Source organism: Ursus arctos, unplaced genomic scaffold, assembly GCF_023065955.2.
Source record: "Ursus arctos isolate Adak ecotype North America unplaced genomic scaffold, UrsArc2.0 scaffold_27, whole genome shotgun sequence".
Taxonomy (NCBI): Eukaryota; Metazoa; Chordata; class Mammalia; order Carnivora; family Ursidae; genus Ursus; species Ursus arctos.
The window spans coordinates 27,952,924-27,962,336 of record NW_026622952.1 but is presented as its reverse complement, the minus strand read 5'-3'; the positions used below and the strand labels follow the sequence as shown (position 1 = coordinate 27,962,336).

Below are 9,413 nucleotides of genomic sequence, written 5' to 3'. Positions count from 1 at the left end.
GAGGCCTGGAGGCGCTGTGGGCAGGGCTGCCCTGACTCCCTCCATATGAACCCCAGTGTTTACTGTTCCCCTGCCTAAGAGAATATTATCCTTCCAGAACTTAAATCCATGAGTCCAGACATTTAATATTTTTAAAAAATATAAAAGTTGGAGAAATTTGTGTTAGGTTTTGGGAAAACCATAAGAGTTCTTCTTTGGGAATTATCTTGAGAAATTTCTGCAGCAAGAATAGTTGGGATTTAGTTTTGCCAGATTCCCTCTAGTGTGAACTTCAGAATTTACAAAGGAGATAGAAAAGGAGATTTTTCACTCACACATTTCACAATATTTATTAAGGGTATAAATGAGGCAACTGAAATCTGGAAATCCAGTTTTACTGTGCTTTTTAATGTTCTTATAAGAGAACAGACATTTCAATCAAATGTATACAGAAATAATGAAAAACTAATACTTGTCCACACTTGACACAAGACATTTAGAAATAGAAAAAACACAGATTAACATCTGATTTTTCAAAATTAAAAATGCTCTTTCGGGTAACTCCGGAATAACGATAAAGAAAAACTGTGAAATGTAGTAACTCAAGCAACTTGCTGGATGTCATGCACATTTGACTCAAAGGTATTTGAACTTATTAAATCTTCTCCAGATGTGTGCAGTCACACCAGTGTCTCGGCTGTCCATCCTCACTGCCCAATCCTGGGCCCGCGAAGTCCTTCTGCCGTCCCGCGAACAGAGATGACAAATGGAAGGTACCTTCCGCGGTTGTCACGGTGCAAACAATTCGCACAGGCGAGTTCGGCGTTCACACTCGTTCCACCGAAAAAGAAACTAACATTTAACAGGTGGAGCTGCAGACGTCCCTGCCCCGCACACCGCCTGCATCTCCGCACAGAGGTCCCCGCACAAGGGCCGCCCCTCCGAGCCCGCGGGACCCACAGACACGCACACACAAAGCGTTTTTTATTTAAGCCGTTCTCAAATTGTTGAGAAGCAAATAGCTCCGCATTCCATATTGCTGGCACCAACGCTAAGCTTTAACTTTAGAGTACCTGAATCACTAACTTGAAGCAGGGTGGGGGAGCCCGATCCCACAGAACACCCTACACATCCACCGGGAAGCAAAAGGGCGGACCCAAGCTCCGTGGGCGGAAGTACTAGTAGACCGGAAACGCCCTGGGGGCGGGACGGAGGAGCGCGCACGCCTCGCAGAAATCCCTCCTTCCAGGCCCCGCCCCACCCGAGTCGCCGTTTCCGGCCCACCCGGAAGCAGATTTCCCGGATGGAAGGGCGTCTTCGCTGGAGTGAGTTTCAGCGTTTCCAGTTACAGCTCGCACGTTGATGCCCCCAGCGTTGCGTCCTTCCCACCTGGAGTCCGGGGCGTCGCGAACCTTACAGCCCCCACCTCCGCCAGCCGCGCCCGCGGGGAGCCCCACCCGGTCGCGAGACGCTGTGCTGCTGTTCTGGATCCGCGTCTGTTTCCGGTAGGCTGGCTCCCAGGCCGTCTCCGCCCCAGCTTTTCTGCCTCTCTTCTTTTTACCGTCTCCCCTCCGAACCCCGCGCGTGTCAAGTCCCCACTCGAGAGGTGGGTTCTCGCCCTTCGCGGCACCGAGGGAGCGGTACCAGGACGCTTCGCCCTCCTGACACCGAATCCTAAAGAGCCCATCCTGAGTTCTCCTCCCCCTCCTCGCGTCGTTCCGGGGCCGGCCCGGCTGCTCCTCGGGCCCCTCCACAGTCACCTCCTCAGGGAGGCCCCGTGCTGGGACGCTCACCTGCCCCTGTCCTCTGACACCCCTTGTTCTGTCCCATCCCCTCCCACTGGCTGTGCCACCACAAAGTGTGCTTTCCCTGGGCAGGCGCATCTTCACTCTGTTCCTGTGAATGTGGAAGTGGGGCAGGGGGCTAAGGGGAAAGAGAGAGGCCAGGGGAGGACCAGGGAAACAAGAGCCAAGGAGAGAGACGAGAAAAAGCGGGGGTAAAATTAAGGATAGGGAAGTGGGTCCGAAGGGCTTAGACCAAATAAGAGTAAGAGAGCGTGACCCGGGCTAGAAGCAGTGTTACAAAAGAAGATAACGATAAAAGATGAGCAGAGAGATGGAAAAGTACAGAATGGGGGCGGGGGCGTCGAGCAACAGTAGCGACGGGGGGGGGGGGGTGGGGAGCTAAAGAACGGAAGATCCCAAATTCAGTAGAGTTTTGCTTTTAATTTTCCACTTCTGTTCCCTTTTAAATGTACTGTGTCAGATTGAGATGATGAGGTCTCAGTGGTTTTACAGTCTGTTATATTGAAAATATTCTTTGGTGCTTAGTAAATAATTATATAGTATTCCAATGTGGTCTTGGTAAGGATATTGGTAATTTTTTATATTAACAATCAAACTTTAGTTTACTAGTTAGTCTAATATTCCACATCTTCTTTCTCCCCTTAGGTGATCTTTTACCCTAGTGGGCTGTGAACTAGTTCCCAGTTAAGTATGTTTATGTTCCCTTTGCCCCGTCTCTGTAAATGATCAAGGATGAGCTGAAAAGTTGGGGAACTTTGTTGAAAGAGAGCCCATCTGTTCATAATTGAATAAATCACTCAGCTGTTTCCGTTGCTGACCTTCTTTCATGTTTTCCAGTGCTACTAATTAGGTCTTCTTAATTTCATTTTTTTTAATAGTTTAATAGGATGTTCTGGGAAAGAGGAATTAGATATTCAAGATTGTGAGTAAAACCATGACAGAGAAGCAGCTCTTGAGTATGAGATATATGATCTGGGGTGGGGGGTGAAGGGCAAACCCTGCCACACTATCCCATCCAGGCCACGTCATTCCTGTGAGGACAATGCTGTTCCTCTCTCCTGGCTTCTCCTACTGACCTTTTCACCTGCCTCAATACACATGCAGGGAGTCACAAGATAGCTTGACAGGAAAGGGTCCAGACTTTTTAAACCAAGCATAGAACAAAAGTATCTCTCCACAGAGGAGGGAGGCAGAAGCTCTTTGTGTGAAGGGAGCCTGGAGAGGGAGTAAGAGTGCTGTTTGGGGCTTAGGGATCCAGGAATGGGAGAGAGACTGAGAGGCTCAGGAGCAGGAGAAATGGAAGTGTCTGCTCTGACCCTGTGTTCAGCAGATACTAGCAGAGACTAGGGTCTGTGTCTTCAAGGGAAGGTCAGTCCAGTGCATATATCCACTGCTGCCACAATGTGTGGGCTTCACTAGGATAGGAGAGTGTTCTGAAGAAACAGGCAGAAAAACCCATCTGTTGATCTTCATGTGGGCGTTTAATGCTCCTGAATCCCCACTGTTTCAGTGAACAGCAGAGGACAGTTTGCCACATAGTGAATTCCTTCTTGTGCGTGGTTGCAGAACAGTGAAGTGTTATGTTGACTGGAAGCCCTAAAAGTCTCTCCACACTCAGGCGAGACTTCTCAAGACTGATCTTGCCAGAGGAAGAAACTTTTCATGTGTCCTTTTTAATTTCTTGATTTGACTTTCAAAACTATTTAACTCATTTCTGTCAAACAGTGGTTCCTTGTTTCATTCTTTAATCTTTCTTTTAACTTTTACTAATTATCTTCTTTGTAAAATTTGAAATGTCAGTTTACTCTTGCTTCCTCTTACTTTCTCTTAGTTTTTAAAGTTGAACAATTGGTTCATTCATTTTCAGGCCCTCTCTAATAAGTATACTTAAAGTTTATACATTTTTTCTTCTTTTAAAAAAGATTGATTGATTTGAGAGAGCACACGCCCACTCCGGTTGCAGAGTGGGGGGCATAGGGACAGGGAGAGAGAATCTCAAGCAGACTCCACTCTGACTGCAGAGCTTCATGTGGGGCTTGAACTCATGACCCGGAGATCATGACCTGAGCCGAAATCAAGAGTCAGATGCTTAACCGACTGAGCGATCCCGGCAGGTGCCCCTTCCACAGTTTGGCTATTGTGGGTATTGCTGCTATAAATATTGGGGTGCATATCCCCTTCGAATCTGTATTTTTGTATCCTTTGGGTAATATGTAGTACTGCAATTGCTGGATGGTTGGGTAGTTCTGTTTTTAACTTTTGAGGAACTTCCATGGTGTTTTCCACCATAGCAGTACCAGTTGGCATTCCCACCAACAGTGCAAGAGGCTTCCCCTTTTGCCATCCTCGACAATGCCTGTTGTTTCTTGTCTTGTTAATTTTAGCCATTCTGACAGGTATGAGGTGGTATCTCATTGTGGTTTTGATTTGTATTTTCCTGATGATGAGTGATGTTGAGCATCTTTTCATGTGTCTGTTGGCCATCTGGGTGTCTTCTTTGGAAAAGTGTCTATTCACGTCGTCTTCCCATTTCTTAACTCAGTTGTTTGTTTTTTGGTTAAGTTTGATAAGGTCTTTGTAGATTTTGGATACTAACCCTTTATCTGATATGTTCTTTCCAAATATCTTCTCCCAGTCATAGGCCACCTTTTAGTTTTGTTGATTGTTTTCTCACTCTGCAGAAGCTTTTTATTCTGATGAAATCCCAATAGTTTATTTTCACCTTTGTTTCCCTTGCCTTTGGAGACGTGTCTAGCAAGAAGTTGCTGTGGCCAAGGTTGAGGAGGCTTCTGCCTGTGTTGTTCTCTAGGATTTTGATGGATTCCTATCTCACCGTTAGGTCTTTCATCCATTTTGAGTTTATCTTTGTGTATGGTGTAAGAAAATGGTCCAGTTTCATTCTTCTACGTGTGGCTGTCCAATTTTTTCGACACTGTTTGTTAAAGAGACTGTCTTTTTTCCATTGGATATTCTTTCCAGCTTTGTCGAAGATTAATCGACCATAGGGTTGAGGATCCACCTCTGGGTTCTCTATTCTGTTCCATTGATCTATGTGTCTGTTTTTGTGCAGTACCATACTGTCTTGATGATTACAGCTTTGTAATAGAGCTTGAAGTCAGGCATTGTGATGCCACGAGCTCTGGTTTTCTTTTTCAACATTCCTCTAGCTATTCGGAGTCTTTTCTGGTTCCATACAAATTTTAGGATTATTTGTTCCAGGTCTGTGAGAAATGTTGATGGTATTTTGATAGGGATGGCACTGAATGTGTAGATTGCTCTGGGTAGCGTAGGCATTTTAGCAATATTTGTTCTTCCAACCCATGAGCCTGGAATGTTTTTCCATTTCTTTGTGTCTTCCTCAATTTCTTTCATAAGTGTTCTGTAGTTTTTAGAGTACGGATCCTTTGCCTCTTTGATTAGGTTTATTCCTAGTTATCTTATGGTTTTTGGTGCTCTTGTAAATGGAACTGATTTCTTAATTTCTCTTTCTTCTGTCTCATTATTGGTGCATAGAAATGGAACTGATTCCTGTGCATTGATTTTATAGCCTGCCATGTTGCTGAATTCCTGTGTGAGTTCTGGCATTTTTGGGGTGGAGTCTTTTGGGTTTTCTACATAAAGTGTCATGTCATCTGCGAAGAGTGAGAGTTTGCCTTCTTTGGCAATTTGAATGCCTTTTATTTCTTTTTGTTGTCTGATTGCTGAGGCTAGGACTTCTAATACAATGTTGAATAACAGTGGGGAGAGTGGTGTTCTTGACCTTGGGGGAAAAGCTCCCAGTTTTTCTCCCATTGAGAATGATATTCCTGTGGGCTTTTCATGTATGGCTTTTATGATACTGAGGAGGTATGTTCCCTCTATCTCTACACTGTGGAGAGTTCTAATCAAGAAAGGATGCTATACTTTGTCAAATGCCTTTTCTGCATCTATTGAGAGGATCATATGGTTCTTATCCATTTTTTTTTTAATTAATGTAGATCACATTGATTGATTTGTGAATGTTGAACCACCCTTGCAGCACAGGAATAATTCCCACTTGGTAGTGGTGAATAATCCTTTTAACGTACTGTTGGATCCTACTGGTTAATATCTTGGTGAGATTTTTGGCATACATGTTCATCAGAGATATTGGTCTGTAATTCTCCTTTTTGGTGGGGTCTTTGTCTGGTTTTGGGATCAAGGTTTTGCTGGCCTTATAGAACGAGTTTGGAAGTTTTCCTTCCATTTCTATATTTTGAAACAGCTTCAGAAGAATAGGTATTAGTACTTCTTTAAATGTTTGTTAGAATTCCCCTGGAAGACCTCTGGCCTCTTTTTGGGAGATTTTTGCTTACTGCTTCAATTTCCTTGCTGCTTATGGGTCTGTTCAGTTTTTCTGTTTCTTCCTGCTTCAGTTCTTGGTAGTTTATATGTTTCTAGGAATGCATCCATTTCTTCCAGATTGCCTAATTTGTTGGCATATAGTTGCTCATAATATGTTCTTATAATTGTTTGTATTTCTTTGGTGTTGGTCATGATCTCTCCTCTTCCATGGGTCCTTTCTCTTTTATTTTGATAAGTCTAGCTACGGGTTTGTTGATCTTATTAATTCTTTTAGAGAACCAGCTCCTAGTTTTGTTGATCTGTTCTGTTCTTTTGATTTCTATTTCACTGATTTCTGGTATAATCTTTATTAATTCTCATGTACAGTATGGTTTAGGCTTTATTTGCTGTTCTTTCTCCAGTTCCTTTAGGTGTAAGGTTAGCTTGTGTATTTGAGACTTTTTTTCTTTCTTGTGAAAGGTTTGTATTGCTATTTACTTCCCTTTGAACAGTTGTGTTTTCATTGTTTCCATGAATATTTTAAATTCTTCTTTAATTTCCTGGTTGACCCATTCATTCTTTAGTAGGATGTTCTTTAACCTCCAAGGAATATTCCAAATTTCCTCTTGTGATTGAGTTCAACTTTCAAAGCATTGTAGTCTGAAAATATGCAGGGAATAATCCTGATCTTTTGGTACCAGTTGAGCCCTGATTTGTGACCCAGTATGTGATCTATTCTGGAGAATGTTCCATGTGCACTCAAGAAGAATGTGTATTTTGTTGCTTTAGGGTGGAATGCTCTGTATATCTGTGAAGTCCATCTGGTCCAGTGTGTCATTCAAAGCACTTGGTTCCTTGTTGATCTTCTGCTTAGATGATCTGTCCATTGCTATAAGTGGGGTGTTAAAGTCCCCTACAATTATTGTATTATTATCAGTGTGTTTCTTTAATTTTTTTATTAGTTGGTTTATATAACTGGCTGCTCTGAACTTAGGAGCATAAATGTTTATAATCATTAGATGTTTTTGTTGGATAGACCCTTTAAGTATGATATAGTGTCCCTCTTCATCCCTTACTACAGTCTTTGGTTTAAAATCTAATCTGTCTGATACAAGGACTGCTACCCCAGCTTTCTTTTGATGTCCATTAGCATCATAAAGTGTTCTCCACCCCCTCACTTTCAATCTGCAGGTGTCATTGGGTCTAAAATGAGTCTCTTGGAGGCAGCATATAGATGAGTCTTTTTCTTTTTTAAACCATTCTGATATCCTGTGTCTTTTGATTGACACATTTAGTCCACTTACATTCAGCATGGTTATTGAGAAATGTGAATTTCAAGCCATTGTGTGACCTGTAGAGTTGGTGTTTCTGTTGATGTTCTGTGGTCCTTTCTAGTCTTTGTTGCTTTTGGTCTATTTTTCCTGCACTCAGAGAGTCCCCCTTAAAATTTCTTGCAGGGCTGAGTTAGTGGTCACAGACTTCTTCAATTTTTGTCTGTCTGGAAATCTCTTTATCTCTCCTATTCTGAATGACAACCTTGCTAGATAAAGAATTCTTCGGGAAACAAACTGAGGGCTTCAGAGGGGAGGGGGGTGGGGGAATGGGATAGGCTGGTGATGGGTATTAAGGAGGGCATGTATTGCATGGTGCACTGGGTGTTATACGCAAGTAATGAGTCATGGAACTTTACATCAAAAACTAGGGATGTACTGTATGGTGACTAACATAATATAATAAATATTATTGAAAAAAAAAGAATTCTTCGCTGCATATTTTTCCCATTCAGTATGTTGAATATATCCTTCCACCCCTTTCTGGCCTGCCAGTTCTCTGGACAGAGCTGTGAACCTGATCTGTTTTCCCTTGTAGGTTAAGGACCTTTTGCCTCTTGCTGATTTCAGGCTTCTTTCCTTGCCTGTGTATTCTGTGAATTTAACTATGATATTCTTTGGCGGTGGCTGGCCTTTGGATTTAATGGGAGTTTTCTATGCTTCTTGGATTTTGATGTCTGTGTCCTTCCCCAGATAGGGAAGTTTTCAGCTATAATTTGTTCAAATAAGCCTTCTGCCCCTTTCTCTCTCTTTTTGTCTTCTGGGACTCCTATAATACAAATGTTACTACGTTTTAATAAGTCACTGAGTTCCCTAAGTCTGCCTTCATGGTCCATTACCTTTCTTTTCCTCTTCTTTTCAGCTGCCTTATTTTCCATAATTCTATCTTCTATATCACTGACTGCTCCTCTGGTTCATCCAGCCTCATTTTTATGGCTGCATTTGTGTTTGCATCTCTGTCAGAGCATTTTTAATTTCGGCCTGACTAGATTTTAGTTCTTTTGCCTCTGCAGTAAGGGATTCTCTGTTGTCTTCTGTGCTTCCTTCAAGCCCAGCTAGTATCCTTACAATCATTGTTTTAAATTCTAGTTCAGACATCTTACTTATACCTATGTTGATTAAATCCCTGGCTGTGAGTTACCTCGTGTTCTTCCTTTTGGGGTCATTGTCATTTTATCCAGGAAAAAAAATGAAAAAAGAGAAAAAAGAAGGGGAAAAAAAAAACACAAAGCAAAAAACAAAGAAAGAAAAAACAGGAAAAAAAATAGAAAGCAAGGAAAAAAAGAACTAGATCCTGGGTGTGTTTTGTTCTGCTTGTTAAAAGAATCTAGAATCCAAAATAAAAAACTGAAAAGTATGAAAAATATATATATAAAGTATATAAATATATAAATAGGAATTAATAAAAAATAAAAGGACTTGGAAAATATAAGAAAATGAAAAAATAAAGAATAGACGTAAAAAAGGAAGCTCGATTCTATTTCCGTTAGAGCTGAAGCTTTGCAGCACTCTGTGATCAATAAACTTGGTGGGACCTAGTTGTTTGTGCTGGTCTTCTGGGGGAGGGGCCTGTGTGCTGATTCTCAGGCTGTCTTGTTTCAGTGGAAATGCCTCTTCAGGATGCAGGTGGGCAGGTCCCTGTGTACCAGGCAATGTGTCCCTTTCAGCACCGATGGGCGGGATGAAGATGGCTGCGGCCTGCTCTTCAGCCTGGGAGCTAAACTTCAGGCCCCTTCATCTTCAGTGAACCTTCACAGAAGAGCAGTCACTTGCCCTTTTTGTGACCCTGGTTTCCGTCTGAACCCTGCATTCACCCTGCCCATGTCCAAGCCTTTTTATCTCAGGCACGTGGCCGAGTTTCAAAAGTCCAAATTTCAAGAACTCCCATGCTGTGGACCCGCGCTGTTCCTGGGGGGAATGTTAAAAATATGCGAGGTTGGATTTGAAAGGTTTTTCTATTATAGTATTAATTTGAAGGCTACGTTTGTTTTGGTTT

General features: G+C 42.4%; 1 protein-coding gene across 1 annotated transcript in view; it reads left to right on the top strand.

The window, feature by feature from the left end:
• Window positions 1-1,261: 1,261 nt before the first annotated feature.
• The window catches only part of LOC113262222 (zinc finger protein 705A-like), a 28,346-nt gene continuing 20,194 nt past the window's right edge, over window positions 1,262-9,413 (top strand). The window contains exon 1 of the mRNA XM_048226265.2: window positions 1,262-1,484. The gene's annotated coding sequence lies outside the window, so the exon portion shown is untranslated. The remainder of the gene's footprint in view (window positions 1,485-9,413) is intronic.